The 17,720-nt window shown below is 39.9% G+C and overlaps 7 non-coding genes across 7 annotated transcripts; all 7 read right to left on the reverse strand.

Annotated features, from left to right (window-relative positions):
* Nucleotides 1–4,736: 4,736 nt before the first annotated feature.
* TRNAY-GUA (transfer RNA tyrosine (anticodon GUA)) lies at nucleotides 4,737–4,822 on the reverse strand. The gene is given in 2 exon segments: nucleotides 4,737–4,772; nucleotides 4,786–4,822. It is a non-coding gene; the product is annotated as a tRNA-Tyr (tRNA).
* Nucleotides 4,823–4,930: 108 nt separating this feature from the next.
* TRNAA-AGC (transfer RNA alanine (anticodon AGC)) lies at nucleotides 4,931–5,003 on the reverse strand. The gene has a single exon. It is a non-coding gene; the product is annotated as a tRNA-Ala (tRNA).
* Nucleotides 5,004–7,039: 2,036 nt separating this feature from the next.
* Nucleotides 7,040–7,125, reverse strand: TRNAY-GUA (transfer RNA tyrosine (anticodon GUA)). The gene is given in 2 exon segments: nucleotides 7,040–7,075; nucleotides 7,089–7,125. It is a non-coding gene; the product is annotated as a tRNA-Tyr (tRNA).
* Nucleotides 7,126–7,233: 108 nt separating this feature from the next.
* On the reverse strand, nucleotides 7,234–7,306 carry TRNAA-AGC (transfer RNA alanine (anticodon AGC)). Its single transcript has one exon. It is a non-coding gene; the product is annotated as a tRNA-Ala (tRNA).
* Nucleotides 7,307–8,963: 1,657 nt separating this feature from the next.
* Nucleotides 8,964–9,049, reverse strand: TRNAY-GUA (transfer RNA tyrosine (anticodon GUA)). Its single transcript is given in 2 exon segments — nucleotides 8,964–8,999; nucleotides 9,013–9,049. It is a non-coding gene; the product is annotated as a tRNA-Tyr (tRNA).
* A 108-nt stretch (nucleotides 9,050–9,157) lies between these two features.
* On the reverse strand, nucleotides 9,158–9,230 carry TRNAA-AGC (transfer RNA alanine (anticodon AGC)). Its single transcript has one exon. It is a non-coding gene; the product is annotated as a tRNA-Ala (tRNA).
* Nucleotides 9,231–16,809: 7,579 nt separating this feature from the next.
* Nucleotides 16,810–16,895, reverse strand: TRNAY-GUA (transfer RNA tyrosine (anticodon GUA)). The gene is given in 2 exon segments: nucleotides 16,810–16,845; nucleotides 16,859–16,895. It is a non-coding gene; the product is annotated as a tRNA-Tyr (tRNA).
* Nucleotides 16,896–17,720: the final 825 nt, after the last annotated feature.

The following is a 17,720-nucleotide window of genomic DNA, read 5'->3' on the forward strand; positions in this document are numbered from 1 at the left end:
TGTCTACATGTCCAGAAAGCGCATAGCTGTCTGGTATTTGCCAGAAGGTTGAAAACATCTGATAGAATACACAAAACTTCCTTCGAGCCGGAATTGAACCAGCGACCTAAGGATTAGCTAATTTAGATCTACAGTCCTCAGCTCTACCAGCTGAGCTATCGAAGGCTTGATTTAGCCATTGTTGAAAGTCTTCAAGGTTTGGACGTGTGTGCCACGAGCAGGTGGCAAAAACAATTCACTCGGCCAACTGAAAAAGGCATCCAAAGATTGTATTGGAGAATGCGGGCATCGATCTCCCTACCTCTCGCATGCTAAGTGAGCGCTCTACCACTTGAGCTAATCCCCCATGCCCGACAAACGCCATTATCAGTTTCACGCCACACCATGTCACAGTTTACTTATAGTCAAATGTGCCATTGAGTGCTTTTTTTTTTTTTTTTCTTTTTTTTTTTTTTTAAGTACAGATTCCTTTCTCCCATATTTGAAGAACATCTACGGAGTTCACAATGTGAATTATGGCCTACAAATACAGTCGAGCAATTTTCTAGCAAACCATTTCTATGTATGTAGAGAACCAGACTGGGGGAGTAAAAAAAACTTACCTAGTTTGTAGAAAAAAGTTGTAATGCAGCACAATCCCAAGCAAAAAGATTGACCTTTTATGGTTTGGTTTGAATATAGAAAATGCTGAGAGGTCGCGAATCTCCTTCTGGTCCTTTGGCATGAGTTGTACTGGGATTTAGGATTTTGACTAGTGTTTTTGATCCGAGACACGTTTGCTGTTGACAGAAAAGTTCAGTTGATATGCAATGATGAAGTTTATAAAACACAACTATTTAGCAGAGGTTGGTTTCGATCCATCGACCGCTGGGTTTCACAATGTGAATTATGGCCTACAAATACAGTCGAGCAATTTTCTAGTAAACCATTTCTCTGTATATAGAGAACCAAACTGGGGGAGTGAAAAAAAACTTACCTAGTTTGTAGAAAAAAGTTGTAATGCAGCACAATCCCAAGCAAAAAGATTGATCTTTTATGGTTTGGTTTGAATATAGAAAATGCTGAGAGGTCGCGAATCTCCTTCTGGTCCTTTGGCACGAGTTGTACTGGGATTTAGGATTTTGACTAGTGTTTTTGATCCGAGACACGTTTGCTGTTGACAGAAAAGTTCAGTTGATATGCAATGATGAAGTTTATAAAACACAACTATTTAGCAGAGGTTGGTTTCAATCCATTGACCGCTGGGTTTCACAATGTGAATTATGGTCTACAAATACAGTCGAGCAATTTTCTAGCAAACCATTTCTCTGTATATAGAGAACCAAAATGGGGAAGTGAAAAAAAACTTAGCTAGTTTGTAGAAAAAGATGCAATGCAGCACAATTTAGCAGAGGATTAGCAGGTTTAGGATTTTGACTAGTGTTTTTGATCCGAGACACGTTTGCTGTTGATAGAAAAGTTCAGTTGATATGCAATGATGAAGTTTATAAATCACAACTATTTAGCAGAGGTTGGTTTCGATCCATCGACCGCTGGGATTCACAATGTGAATTATGGCCTACAAATACAGTCGGGCAATTTTCTAGCAAACCATTTCTATGTATGTAGAGAACCAGACTGGGGGAGTAAAAAAAACTTACCTAGTTTGTAGAAAAAAGTTGTAATGCAGCACAATCCCAAGCAAAAAGATTGACCTTTTATGGTTTGGTTTGAATATAGAAAATGCTGAGAGGTCGCGAATCTCCTTCTGGTCCTTTGGCACGAGTTGTACTGCGATTTAGGATTTTGACTAGTGTTTTTGATCCGAGACACGTTTGCTGTTGACAGAAAAGTTCAGTTGATATGCAATGATGAAGTTTATAAAACACAACTATTTAGCAGAGGTTGGTTTCGATCCATCGACCGCTGGGTTTCACAATGTGAATTATGGCCTACAAATACAGTCGAGCAATTTTCTAGTAAACCATTTCTCTGTATATAGAGAACCAAACTGGGGGAATGAAAAAAAACTTACCTAGTTTGTAGAAAAAAGTTGTAATGCAGCACAATCCCAAGCGAAAAGATTGATCTTTTATGGTTTGGTTTGAATATAGAAAATGCTGAGAGGTCGCGAATCTCCTTCTGGTCCTTTGGCACGAGTTGTACTGGGATTTAGGATTTTGACTAGTGTTTTTGATCCGAGACACGTTTGCTGTTGACAGAAAAGTTCAGTTGATATGCAATGATGAAGTTTATAAAACACAACTATTTAGCAGAGGTTGGTTTCAATCCATTGACCGCTGGGTTTCACAATGTGAATTATGGTCTACAAATACAGTCGAGCAATTTTCTAGCAAACCATTTCTCTGTATATAGAGAACCAAAATGGGGAAGTGAAAAAAAACTTAGCTAGTTTGTAGAAAAAGATGCAATGCAGCACAATTTAGCAGAGGATGGTTTCGATCCATCGACCTCTGGGTTATGGGCCCAGCACGCTTCCGCTGCGCCACTCTGCTTGTGTTAACAGATGTACAGAGTAAAATTCTAATGACTGTTTGTGTTCAGGTCGATGACATGTAAATTTTCAGCCATTACATATTTGTTGGCGACTAGAGTACTCCTGGGGTTCTGCAATTGTTTCTTTGTTTTTTTTTGCTTTCTTGTGTCATATTATTGTTGAAAATCATTAGAGGAAATGGTGTCTGACCATTGTTTAAGGTTCCGGTTAAAACTGGTGGGTGCGTCCGGCTGTTAGACGAAAGTTCGGCAGGCGTTTGTGTCTCTGTGGCGCAATCGGTTAGCGCGTTCAGCTGTTAACCGAAAGGTTGGTGGTTCGAGTCCACCCAGGGACGTTGGTTCCTTTTGCTTGGGTAGCATGCTACAGTTGAAGACGTTTTCACATTGGTGCTCAGCATCTCCATAAAGTAAAAGCACTGTTGCTGCCTAAGTTTTGAATTCACAAGGCAAACTGGAGAAAAAACTTTCCGGTTGTGTTTCTGTCTACATGTCCAGAAAGAGCATAGCTGTCTGGTATTTGCCAGAAGGTTGAAAACATCTGATAGAATACACAAAACTTCCTTCGAGCCAGAATTGAACCAGCGACCTAAGGATTTGCTAATTTAGATCTACAGTCCTCCGCTCTACCAGCTGAGCTATCCAAGGCTTGATTTAGCCATTGTTGAAAGTCTTCAAGGTTTGGACGTGTGTGCCACGAGCAGGTGGCAAAAACAATTCACTCGGCCAACTGAAAAAGGCATCCAAAGATGCCTCTCGCATGCTAAGTGAGCGCTCTACCACTTGAGCTAATCCCCCATGCCCGACAAACGCCATTATCAGTTTCACGCCACACCATGTCACAGTTTACTTATAGTCAAATGTGCCATTGAGTGCTTTTTTTTTTTTTTTTCTTTTTTTTTTTTTTTAAGTACAGATTCCTTTCTCCCATATTTGAAGAACATCTACGGAGTTCACAATGTGAATTATGGCCTACAAATACAGTCGAGCAATTTTCTAGCAAACCATTTCTATGTATGTAGAGAACCAGACTGGGGGAGTAAAAAAAACTTACCTAGTTTGTAGAAAAAAGTTGTAATGCAGCACAATCCCAAGCAAAAAGATTGACCTTTTATGGTTTGGTTTGAATATAGAAAATGCTGAGAGGTCGCGAATCTCCTTCTGGTCCTTTGGCATGAGTTGTACTGGGATTTAGGATTTTGACTAGTGTTTTTGATCCGAGACACGTTTGCTGTTGATAGAAAAGTTCAGTTGATATGCAATGATGAAGTTTATAAATCATTGGGTTTCACAATGTGAATTATGGCCTACAAATACAGTCGGGCAATTTTCTAGCAAACCATTTCTATGTATGTAGAGAACCAGACTGGGGGAGTAAAAAAAACTTACCTAGTTTGTAGAAAAAAGTTGTAATGCAGCACAATCCCAAGCAAAAAGATTGACCTTTTATGGTTTGGTTTGAATATAGAAAATGCTGAGAGGTCGCGAATCTCCTTCTGGTCCTTTGGCACGAGTTGTACTGGGATTTAGGATTTTGACTAGTGTTTTTGATCCGAGACACGTTTGCTGTTGACAGAAAAGTTCAGTTGATATGCAATGATGAAGTTTATAAAACACAACTATGGTTTCGATCCATCGACCTCTGGGTTATGGGCCCAGCACGCTTCCGCTGCGCCACTCTGCTTATGTTAACAGATGTACAGAGTAAAATTCTAATGACTGTTTGTGTTCATGTCGATGACATGTAAATTTTCAGCCATTACATATTTGTTGGCGACTAGAGTACTCCTGGGGTTCTGCAATTGTTTCTTTGTTTTTTTTTGCTTTCTTGTGTCATATTATTGTTGAAAATCATTAGAGGAAATGGTGTCTGACCATTGTTTAAGGTTCCGGTTAAAACTGGTGGGTGCGTCCGGCTGTTAGACGAAAGTTCGGCAGGCGTTTGTGTCTCTGTGGCGCAATCGTTTAGCGCGTTCGGCTGTTAACCGAAAGGTTGGTGGTTCGAGTCCACCCAGGGACGTTGGTTCCTTTTGCTTGGGTAGCATGCTACAGTTGAAGACGTTTTCACATTGGTGCTCAGCATCTCCATAAAGTAAAAGCACTGTTGCTGCCTAAGTTTTGAATTCACAAGGCAAACTGGAGAAAAAACTTTCCGGTTGTGTTTCTGTCTACATGTCCAGAAAGAGCATAGCTGTCTGGTATTTGCCAGAAGGTTGAAAACATCTGATAGAATACACAAAACTTCCTTCGAGCCGGAATTGAACCAGCGACCTAAGGATTGCTAATTTAGATCTACAGTCCTCCGCTCTACCAGCTGAGCTATCGAAGGCTTGATTTAGCCATTGTTGAAAGTCTTCAAGGTTTAGACGTGTGTGCCACGAGCAGGTGGCAAAAACAATTCACTCGGCCAACTGAAAAAGGAATCCAAAGATTGTATTGGAGAATGCGGGCATCGATCCCGCTACCTCTCGCATGCTAAGCGAGCGCTCTACCACTTGAGCTAATCCCCCATGCCCGACGAACGCCATTATCAGTTTCACACCACACCATGTCACAGTTTACTTATAGTCAAATGTGCCATTGAGTGCTTTTTTTTTTTTTTTTTTTAAATAAAGATTCCTTTCTCCCATATTTGAAGAACATCTACGGAGTTCACAATGTGAATTATGGCCTACAAATAAAGTCGAGCAATTTTCTAGCAAACCATTTCTACGTATGTAGAGAACCAGACTGGGGGAGTAAAAAAAACTTACCTAGTTTGTAGAAAAAAGTTGTAATGCAGCACAATCCCAAGCAAAAAGATTGACCTTTTATGGTTTGGTTTGAATATAGAAAATGCTGAGAGGTCGCGAATCTCCTTCTGGTCCTTTGGCACGAGTTGTACTGGGATTTAGGATTTTGACTAGTGTTTTTGATCCGAGACACGTTTGCTGTTGACAGAAAAGTTCAGTTGATATGCAATGATGAAGTTTATAAATCACAACTATTTAGCAGAGGTTGGTTTCGATCCATCGACCGCTGGGTTTCACAATGTGAATTATGGCCTACAAATACAGTCGGGCAATTTTCTAGCAAACCATTTCTATGTATGTAGAGAACCAGACTGAGGAGTGAAAAAAACTTACCTAGTTTGTAGAAAAAAGTTGTAATGCAGCACAATCCCAAGCAAAAAGATTGACCTTTTATGGTTTGGTTTGAATATAGAAAATGCTGAGAGGTCGCGAATCTCCTTCTGGTCCTTTGGCACGAATTGTACTGGGATTTAGGATTTTGACTAGTGTTTTTGATCCGAGACACGTTTGCTGTTGACAGAAAAGTTCAGTTGATATGCAATGATGAAGTTTATAAAACACAACTATTTAGCAGAGGTTGGTTTCGATCCATCGACCGCTGGGTTTCACAATGTGAATTATGGCCTACAAATACAGTCGAGCAATTTTCTAGTAAACCATTTCTCTGTATATAGAGAACCAAACTGGGGGAATGAAAAAAAACTTACCTAGTTTGTAGAAAAAAGTTGTAATGCAGCACAATCCCAAGCGAAAAGATTGATCTTTTATGGTTTGGTTTGAATATAGAAAATGGTTTCTGCTGAGAGGTCGCGAATCTCCTTCTGGTCCTTTGGCACGAGTTGTACTGGGATTTAGGATTTTGACTAGTGTTTTTGATCCGAGACACGTTTGCTGTTGACAGAAAAGTTCAGTTGATATGCAATGATGAAGTTTATAAAACACAACTATTTAGAAGAGGTTGGTTTCAATCCATTGACCGCTGGGTTTCACAATGTGAATTATGGTCTACAAATACAGTCGAGCAATTTTCTAGCAAACCATTTCTCTGTATATAGAGAACCAAAATGGGGAAGTGAAAAAAAACTTAGCTAGTTTGTAGAAAAAGATGCAATGCAGCACAATTTAGCAGAGGATGGTTTCGATCCATCGACCTCTGGGTTATGGGCCCAGCACGCTTCCGCTGCGCCACTCTGCTTGTGTTAACAGATGTACAGAGTAAAATTCTAATGACTGTTTGTGTTCAGGTCGATGACATGTAAATTTTCAGCCATTACATATTTGTTGGCGACTAGAGTACTCCTGGGGTTCTGCAATTGTTTCTTTGTTTTTTTTTGCTTTCTTGTGTCATATTATTGTTGAAAATCATTAGAGGAAATGGTGTCTGACCATTGTTTAAGGTTCCGGTTAAAACTGGTGGGTGCGTCCGGCTGTTAGACGAAAGTTCGGCAGGCGTTTGTGTCTCTGTGGCGCAATCGGTTAGCGCGTTCGGCTGTTAACCGAAAGGTTGGTGGTTCGAGTCCACCCAGGGACGTTGGTTCCTTTTGCTTGGGTAGCATGCTACAGTTGAAGACGTTTTCACATTGGTGCTCAGCATCTCCATAAAGTAAAAGCACTGTTGCTGCCTAAGTTTTGAATTCACAAGGCAAACTGGAGAAAAAACTTTCCGGTTGTGTTTCTGTCTACATGTCCAGAAAGAGCATAGCTGTCTGGTATTTGCCAGAAGGTTGAAAACATCTGATAGAATACACAAAACTTCCTTCGAGCCGGAATTGAACCAGCGACCTAAGGATTGCTAATTTAGATCTACAGTCCTCCGCTCTACCAGCTGAGCTATCGAAGGATTGATTTAGCCATTGTTGAAAGTCTTCAAGGTTTGGACGTGTGTGCCACGAGCAGGTGGCATAAACAATTCACTCGGCCAACTGAAAAAGGAATCCAAAGATTGTATTGGAGAATGCGGGCATCGATCCCGCTACCTCTCGCATGCTAAGCGAGCGCTCTACCACTTGAGCTAATCCCCCATGCCCGACGAACGCCATTATCAGTTTCACGCCACACCATGTCACAGTTTACTTATAGTCAAATGTGCCATTGAGTGCTTTTTTTTTTTTTTTTTTTAAGTACAGATTCCTTTCTCCCATATTTGAAGAACATCTACGGAGTTCACAATGTGAATTATGGCCTACAAATACAGTCGGGCAATTTTCTAGCAAACCATTTCTATGTATGTAGAGAACCAGACTGGGGGAGTAAAAAAAACTTACCTAGTTTGTAGAAAAAAGTTGTAATGCAGCACAATCCCAAGCAAAAAGATTGACCTTTTATGGTTTGGTTTGAATATAGAAAATGCTGAGAGGTCGCGAATCTCCTTCTGGTCCTTTGGCACGAGTTGTACTGGGATTTAGGATTTTGACTAGTGTTTTTGATCCGAGACACGTTTGCTGTTGACAGAAAAGTTCAGTTGATATGCAATGATGAAGTTTATAAAACACAACTATTTAGCAGAGGTTGGTTTCGATCCATCGACCGCTGGGTTTCACAATGTGAATTATGGCCTACAAATACAGTCGGGCAATTTTCTAGTAAACCATTTCTCTGTATATAGAGAACCAAACTGGGGGAATGAAAAAAAACTTACCTAGTTTGTAGAAAAAAGTTGTAATGCAGCACAATCCCAAGCGAAAAGATTGATCTTTTATGGTTTGGTTTGAATATAGAAAATGCTGAGAGGTCGCGAATCTCCTTCTGGTCCTTTGGCACGAGTTGTACTGGGATTTAGGATTTTGACTAGTGTTTTTGATCCGAGACACGTTTGCTGTTGACAGAAAAGTTCAGTTGATATGCAATGATGAAGTTTATAAAACACAACTATTTAGCAGAGGTTGGTTTCAATCCATTGACCGCTGGGTTTCACAATGTGAATTATGGTCTACAAATACAGTCGAGCAATTTTCTAGCAAACCATTTCTCTGTATATAGAGAACCAAAATGGGGAAGTGAAAAAAAACTTAGCTAGTTTGTAGAAAAAGATGCAATGCAGCACAATTTAGCAGAGGATGGTTTCGATCCATCGACCTCTGGGTTATGGGCCCAGCACGCTTCCGCTGCGCCACTCTGCTTGTGTTAACAGATGTACAGAGTAAAATTCTAATGACTGTTTGTGTTCATGTCGATGACATGTAAATTTTCAGCCATTACATATTTGTTGGCGACTAGAGTACTCCTGGGGTTCTGCAATTGTTTCTTTGTTTTTTTTTGCTTTCTTGTGTCATATTATTGTTGAAAATCATTAGAGGAAATGGTGTCTGACCATTGTTTAAGGTTCCGGTTAAAACTGGTGGGTGCGTCCGGCTGTTAGACGAAAGTTCGGCAGGCGTTTGTGTCTCTGTGGCGCAATCGGTTAGCGCGTTCGGCTGTTAACCGAAAGGTTGGTGGTTCGAGTCCACCCAGGGACGTTGGTTCCTTTTGCTTGGGTAGCATGCTACAGTTGAAGACGTTTTCACATTGGTGCTCAGCATCTCCATAAAGTAAAAGCACTGTTGCTGCCTAAGTTTTGAATTCACAAGGCAAACTGGAGAAAAAACTTTCCGGTTGTGTTTCTGTCTACATGTCCAGAAAGAGCATAGCTGTCTGGTATTTGCCAGAAGGTTGAAAACATCTGATAGAATACACAAAACTTCCTTCGAGCCGGAATTGAACCAGCGACCTAAGGATTGCTAATTTAGATCTACAGTCCTCCGCTCTACCAGCTGAGCTATCGAAGGCTTGATTTAGCCATTGTTGAAAGTCTTCAAGGTTTAGACGTGTGTGCCACGAGCAGGTGGCAAAAACAATTCACTCGGCCAACTGAAAAAGGAATCCAAAGATTGTATTGGAGAATGCGGGCATCGATCCCGCTACCTCTCGCATGCTAAGCGAGCGCTCTACCACTTGAGCTAATCCCCCATGCCCGACGAACGCCATTATCAGTTTCACACCACACCATGTCACAGTTTACTTATAGTCAAATGTGCCATTGAGTGCTTTTTTTTTTTTTTTTTTTAAATACAGATTCCTTTCTCCCATATTTGAAGAACATCTACGGAGTTCACAATGTGAATTATGGCCTACAAATAAAGTCGAGCAATTTTCTAGCAAACCATTTCTACGTATGTAGAGAACCAGACTGGGGGAGTAAAAAAAACTTACCTAGTTTGTAGAAAAAAGTTGTAATGCAGCACAATCCCAAGCAAAAAGATTGACCTTTTATGGTTTGGTTTGAATATAGAAAATGCTGAGAGGTCGCGAATCTCCTTCTGGTCCTTTGGCACGAGTTGTACTGGGATTTAGGATTTTGACTAGTGTTTTTGATCCGAGACACGTTTGCTGTTGACAGAAAAGTTCAGTTGATATGCAATGATGAAGTTTATAAATCACAACTATTTAGCAGAGGTTGGTTTCGATCCATCGACCGCTGGGTTTCACAATGTGAATTATGGCCTACAAATACAGTCGGGCAATTTTCTAGCAAACCATTTCTATGTATGTAGAGAACCAGACTGGGGGAGTAAAAAAAACTTACCTAGTTTGTAGAAAAAAGTTGTAATGCAGCACAATCCCAAGCAAAAAGATTGACCTTTTATGGTTTGGTTTGAATATAGAAAATGCTGAGAGGTCGCGAATCTCCTTCTGGTCCTTTGGCACGAGTTGTACTGGGATTTAGGATTTTGACTAGTGTTTTTGATCCGAGACACGTTTGCTGTTGACAGAAAAGTTCAGTTGATATGCAATGATGAAGTTTATAAAACACAACTATTTAGCAGAGGTTGGTTTCGATCCATCGACCGCTGGGTTTCACAATGTGAATTATGGCCTACAAATACAGTCGAGCAATTTTCTAGTAAACCATTTCTCTGTATATAGAGAACCAAACTGGGGGAATGAAAAAAAACTTACCTAGTTTGTAGAAAAAAGTTGTAATGCAGCACAATCCCAAGCGAAAAGATTGATCTTTTATGGTTTGGTTTGAATATAGAAAATGCTGAGAGGTCGCGAATCTCCTTCTGGTCCTTTGGCACGAGTTGTACTGGGATTTAGGATTTTGACTAGTGTTTTTGATCCGAGACACGTTTGCTGTTGACAGAAAAGTTCAGTTGATATGCAATGATGAAGTTTATTGGAGGTTGGTTTCAATCCATTGACCGCTGGGTTTCACAATGTGAATTATGGTCTACAAATACAGTCGAGCAATTTTCTAGCAAACCATTTCTCTGTATATAGAGAACCAAAATGGGGAAGTGAAAAAAAACTTAGCTAGTTTGTAGAAAAAGATGCAATGCAGCAAAATTTAGCAGAGGATGGTTTCGATCCATCGACCTCTGGGTTATGGGCCCAGCACGCTTCCGCTGCGCCACTCTGCTTGTGTTAACAGATGTACAGAGTAAAATTCTAATGACTGTTTGTGTTCAGGTCGATGACATGTAAATTTTCAGCCATTACATATTTGTTGGCGACTAGAGTACTCCTGGGGTTCTGCAATTGTTTCTTTGTTTTTTTTTGCTTTTCAGTTTACTTATAGTCAAATGTGCCATTGAGTGCTTTTTTTTTTTTTTTTTTTTTTTTTTTTTTTAAGTACAGATTCCTTTCTCCCATATTTGAAGAACATCTACGTAGTTCACAATGTGAATTATGGCCTACAAATACAGTCGGGCAATTTTCTAGCAAACCATTTCTATGTATGTAGAGAACCAGACTGGGGGAGTAAAAAAAACTTACCTAGTTTGTAGAAAAAAGTTGTAATGCAGCACAATCCCAAGCAAAAAGATTGACCTTTTATGGTTTGGTTTGAATATAGAAAATGCTGAGAGGTCGCAAATCTCCTTCTGGTCCTTTGGCACGAGTTGTACTGGGATTTAGGATTTTGACTAGTGTTTTTGATCCGAGACACGTTTGCTGTTGACAGAAAAGTTCAGTTGATATGCAATGATGAAGTTTATAAATCACAACTATTTAGCAGAGGTTGGTTTCGATCCATCGACCGCTGGGTTTCACAATGTGAATTATGGCCTACAAATACAGTCGGGCAATTTTCTAGCAAACCATTTCTATGTATGTAGAGAACCAGACTGGGGGAGTAAAAAAAACTTACCTAGTTTGTAGAAAAAAGTTGTAATGCAGCACAATCCCAAGCAAAAAGATTGACCTTTTATGGTTTGGTTTGAATATAGAAAATGCTGAGAGGTCGCGAATCTCCTTCTGGTCCTTTGGCACGAGTTGTACTGGGATTTAGGATTTTGACTAGTGTTTTTGATCCGAGACACGTTTGCTGTTGACAGAAAAGTTCAGTTGATATGCAATGATGAAGTTTATAAAACACAACTATTTAGCAGAGGTTGGTTTCGATCCATCGACCGCTGGGTTTCACAATGTGAATTATGGCCTACAAATACAGTCGAGCAATTTTCTAGTAAACCATTTCTCTGTATATAGAGAACCAAACTGGGGGAATGAAAAAAAACTTACCTAGTTTGTAGAAAAAAGTTGTAATGCAGCACAATCCCAAGCGAAAAGATTGATCTTTTATGGTTTGGTTTGAATATAGAAAATGCTGAGAGGTCGCGAATCTCCTTCTGGTCCTTTGGCACGAGTTGTACTGGGATTTAGGATTTTGACTAGTGTTTTTGATCCGAGACACGTTTGCTGTTGACAGAAAAGTTCAGTTGATATGCAATGATGAAGTTTATAAAACACAACTATTTAGCAGAGGTTGGTTTCAATCCATTGACCGCTGGGTTTCACAATGTGAATTATGGTCTACAAATACAGTCGAGCAATTTTCTAGCAAACCATTTCTCTGTATATAGAGAACCAAAATGGGGAAGTGAAAAAAAACTTAGCTAGTTTGTAGAAAAAGATGCAATGCAGCACAATTTAGCAGAGGATTAGCAGGTTTAGGATTTTGACTAGTGTTTTTGATCCGAGACACGTTTGCTGTTGATAGAAAAGTTCAGTTGATATGCAATGATGAAGTTTATAAATCACAACTATTTAGCAGAGGTTGGTTTCGATCCATCGACCGCTGGGATTCACAATGTGAATTATGGCCTACAAATACAGTCGGGCAATTTTCTAGCAAACCATTTCTATGTATGTAGAGAACCAGACTGGGGGAGTAAAAAAAACTTACCTAGTTTGTAGAAAAAAGTTGTAATGCAGCACAATCCCAAGCAAAAAGATTGACCTTTTATGGTTTGGTTTGAATATAGAAAATGCTGAGAGGTCGCGAATCTCCTTCTGGTCCTTTGGCACGAGTTGTACTGCGATTTAGGATTTTGACTAGTGTTTTTGATCCGAGACACGTTTGCTGTTGACAGAAAAGTTCAGTTGATATGCAATGATGAAGTTTATAAAACACAACTATTTAGCAGAGGTTGGTTTCGATCCATCGACCGCTGGGTTTCACAATGTGAATTATGGCCTACAAATACAGTCGAGCAATTTTCTAGTAAACCATTTCTCTGTATATAGAGAACCAAACTGGGGGAATGAAAAAAAACTTACCTAGTTTGTAGAAAAAAGTTGTAATGCAGCACAATCCCAAGCGAAAAGATTGATCTTTTATGGTTTGGTTTGAATATAGAAAATGCTGAGAGGTCGCGAATCTCCTTCTGGTCCTTTGGCACGAGTTGTACTGGGATTTAGGATTTTGACTAGTGTTTTTGATCCGAGACACGTTTGCTGTTGACAGAAAAGTTCAGTTGATATGCAATGATGAAGTTTATAAAACACAACTATTTAGCAGAGGTTGGTTTCAATCCATTGACCGCTGGGTTTCACAATGTGAATTATGGTCTACAAATACAGTCGAGCAATTTTCTAGCAAACCATTTCTCTGTATATAGAGAACCAAAATGGGGAAGTGAAAAAAAACTTAGCTAGTTTGTAGAAAAAGATGCAATGCAGCACAATTTAGCAGAGGATGGTTTCGATCCATCGACCTCTGGGTTATGGGCCCAGCACGCTTCCGCTGCGCCACTCTGCTTGTGTTAACAGATGTACAGAGTAAAATTCTAATGACTGTTTGTGTTCAGGTCGATGACATGTAAATTTTCAGCCATTACATATTTGTTGGCGACTAGAGTACTCCTGGGGTTCTGCAATTGTTTCTTTGTTTTTTTTTGCTTTCTTGTGTCATATTATTGTTGAAAATCATTAGAGGAAATGGTGTCTGACCATTGTTTAAGGTTCCGGTTAAAACTGGTGGGTGCGTCCGGCTGTTAGACGAAAGTTCGGCAGGCGTTTGTGTCTCTGTGGCGCAATCGGTTAGCGCGTTCAGCTGTTAACCGAAAGGTTGGTGGTTCGAGTCCACCCAGGGACGTTGGTTCCTTTTGCTTGGGTAGCATGCTACAGTTGAAGACGTTTTCACATTGGTGCTCAGCATCTCCATAAAGTAAAAGCACTGTTGCTGCCTAAGTTTTGAATTCACAAGGCAAACTGGAGAAAAAACTTTCCGGTTGTGTTTCTGTCTACATGTCCAGAAAGAGCATAGCTGTCTGGTATTTGCCAGAAGGTTGAAAACATCTGATAGAATACACAAAACTTCCTTCGAGCCAGAATTGAACCAGCGACCTAAGGATTTGCTAATTTAGATCTACAGTCCTCCGCTCTACCAGCTGAGCTATCCAAGGCTTGATTTAGCCATTGTTGAAAGTCTTCAAGGTTTGGACGTGTGTGCCACGAGCAGGTGGCAAAAACAATTCACTCGGCCAACTGAAAAAGGCATCCAAAGATGCCTCTCGCATGCTAAGTGAGCGCTCTACCACTTGAGCTAATCCCCCATGCCCGACAAACGCCATTATCAGTTTCACGCCACACCATGTCACAGTTTACTTATAGTCAAATGTGCCATTGAGTGCTTTTTTTTTTTTTTTTCTTTTTTTTTTTTTTTAAGTACAGATTCCTTTCTCCCATATTTGAAGAACATCTACGGAGTTCACAATGTGAATTATGGCCTACAAATACAGTCGAGCAATTTTCTAGCAAACCATTTCTATGTATGTAGAGAACCAGACTGGGGGAGTAAAAAAAACTTACCTAGTTTGTAGAAAAAAGTTGTAATGCAGCACAATCCCAAGCAAAAAGATTGACCTTTTATGGTTTGGTTTGAATATAGAAAATGCTGAGAGGTCGCGAATCTCCTTCTGGTCCTTTGGCATGAGTTGTACTGGGATTTAGGATTTTGACTAGTGTTTTTGATCCGAGACACGTTTGCTGTTGACAGAAAAGTTCAGTTGATATGCAATGATGAAGTTTATAAAACACAACTATTTAGCAGAGGTTGGTTTCGATCCATCGACCGCTGGGTTTCACAATGTGAATTATGGCCTACAAATACAGTCGAGCAATTTTCTAGTAAACCATTTCTCTGTATATAGAGAACCAAACTGGGGGAGTGAAAAAAAACTTACCTAGTTTGTAGAAAAAAGTTGTAATGCAGCACAATCCCAAGCAAAAAGATTGATCTTTTATGGTTTGGTTTGAATATAGAAAATGCTGAGAGGTCGCGAATCTCCTTCTGGTCCTTTGGCACGAGTTGTACTGGGATTTAGGATTTTGACTAGTGTTTTTGATCCGAGACACGTTTGCTGTTGACAGAAAAGTTCAGTTGATATGCAATGATGAAGTTTATAAAACACAACTATTTAGCAGAGGTTGGTTTCAATCCATTGACCGCTGGGTTTCACAATGTGAATTATGGTCTACAAATACAGTCGAGCAATTTTCTAGCAAACCATTTCTCTGTATATAGAGAACCAAACTGGGGAAGTGAAAAAAAACTTAGCTAGTTTGTAGAAAAAGATGCAATGCAGCACAATTTAGCAGAGGATTAGCAGGTTTAGGATTTTGACTAGTGTTTTTGATCCGAGACACGTTTGCTGTTGATAGAAAAGTTCAGTTGATATGCAATGATGAAGTTTATAAATCACAACTATTTAGCAGAGGTTGGTTTCGATCCATCGACCGCTGGGTTTCACAATGTGAATTATGGCCTACAAATACAGTCGGGCAATTTTCTAGCAAACCATTTCTATGTATGTAGAGAACCAGACTGGGGGAGTAAAAAAAACTTACCTAGTTTGTAGAAAAAAGTTGTAATGCAGCACAATCCCAAGCAAAAAGATTGACCTTTTATGGTTTGGTTTGAATATAGAAAATGCTGAGAGGTCGCGAATCTCCTTCTGGTCCTTTGGCACGAGTTGTACTGCGATTTAGGATTTTGACTAGTGTTTTTGATCCGAGACACGTTTGCTGTTGACAGAAAAGTTCAGTTGATATGCAATGATGAAGTTTATAAAACACAACTATTTAGCAGAGGTTGGTTTCGATCCATCGACCGCTGGGTTTCACAATGTGAATTATGGCCTACAAATACAGTCGAGCAATTTTCTAGTAAACCATTTCTCTGTATATAGAGAACCAAACTGGGGGAATGAAAAAAAACTTACCTAGTTTGTAGAAAAAAGTTGTAATGCAGCACAATCCCAAGCGAAAAGATTGATCTTTTATGGTTTGGTTTGAATATAGAAAATGCTGAGAGGTCGCGAATCTCCTTCTGGTCCTTTGGCACGAGTTGTACTGGGATTTAGGATTTTGACTAGTGTTTTTGATCCGAGACACGTTTGCTGTTGACAGAAAAGTTCAGTTGATATGCAATGATGAAGTTTATAAAACACAACTATTTAGCAGAGGTTGGTTTCAATCCATTGACCGCTGGGTTTCACAATGTGAATTATGGTCTACAAATACAGTCGAGCAATTTTCTAGCAAACCATTTCTCTGTATATAGAGAACCAAAATGGGGAAGTGAAAAAAAACTTAGCTAGTTTGTAGAAAAAGATGCAATGCAGCACAATTTAGCAGAGGATGGTTTCGATCCATCGACCTCTGGGTTATGGGCCCAGCACGCTTCCGCTGCGCCACTCTGCTTGTGTTAACAGATGTACAGAGTAAAATTCTAATGACTGTTTGTGTTCAGGTCGATGACATGTAAATTTTCAGCCATTACATATTTGTTGGCGACTAGAGTACTCCTGGGGTTCTGCAATTGTTTCTTTGTTTTTTTTTGCTTTCTTGTGTCATATTATTGTTGAAAATCATTAGAGGAAATGGTGTCTGACCATTGTTTAAGGTTCCGGTTAAAACTGGTGGGTGCGTCCGGCTGTTAGACGAAAGTTCGGCAGGCGTTTGTGTCTCTGTGGCGCAATCGGTTAGCGCGTTCGGCTGTTAACCGAAAGGTTGGTGGTTCGAGTCCACCCAGGGACGTTGGTTCCTTTTGCTTGGGTAGCATGCTACAGTTGAAGACGTTTTCACATTGGTGCTCAGCATCTCCATAAAGTAAAAGCACTGTTGCTGCCTAAGTTTTGAATTCACAAGGCAAACTGGAGAAAAAACTTTCCGGTTGTGTTTCTGTCTACATGTCCAGAAAGAGCATAGCTGTCTGGTATTTGCCAGAAGGTTGAAAACATCTGATAGAATACACAAAACTTCCTTCGAGCCGGAATTGAACCAGCGACCTAAGGATTGCTAATTTAGATCTACAGTCCTCCGCTCTACCAGCTGAGCTATCGAAGGCTTGATTTAGCCATTGTTGAAAGTCTTCAAGGTTTGGACGTGTGTGCCACGAGCAGGTGGCAAAAACAATTCACTCGGCCAACTGAAAAAGGCATCCAAAGATGCCTCTCGCATGCTAAGTGAGCGCTCTACCACTTGAGCTAATCCCCCATGCCCGACAAACGCCATTATCAGTTTCACGCCACACCATGTCACAGTTTACTTATAGTCAAATGTGCCATTGAGTGCTTTTTTTTTTTTTTTTCTTTTTTTTTTTTTTTAAGTACAGATTCCTTTCTCCCATATTTGAAGAACATCTACGGAGTTCACAATGTGAATTATGGCCTACAAATACAGTCGAGCAATTTTCTAGCAAACCATTTCTATGTATGTAGAGAACCAGACTGGGGGAGTAAAAAAAACTTACCTAGTTTGTAGAAAAAAGTTGTAATGCAGCACAATCCCAAGCAAAAAGATTGACCTTTTATGGTTTGGTTTGAATATAGAAAATGCTGAGAGGTCGCGAATCTCCTTCTGGTCCTTTGGCATGAGTTGTACTGGGATTTAGGATTTTGACTAGTGTTTTTGATCCGAGACACGTTTGCTGTTGACAGAAAAGTTCAGTTGATATGCAATGATGAAGTTTATAAAACACAACTATTTAGCAGAGGTTGGTTTCGATCCATCGACCGCTGGGTTTCACAATGTGAATTATGGCCTACAAATACAGTCGAGCAATTTTCTAGTAAACCATTTCTCTGTATATAGAGAACCAAACTGGGGGAGTGAAAAAAAACTTACCTAGTTTGTAGAAAAAAGTTGTAATGCAGCACAATCCCAAGCAAA

This window comes from Dendrobates tinctorius, unplaced genomic scaffold (assembly GCF_039654945.1).
Source record: "Dendrobates tinctorius isolate UK_male_01 unplaced genomic scaffold, ASM3965494v1 ptg000251l, whole genome shotgun sequence".
Taxonomy (NCBI): Eukaryota; Metazoa; Chordata; class Amphibia; order Anura; family Dendrobatidae; genus Dendrobates; species Dendrobates tinctorius.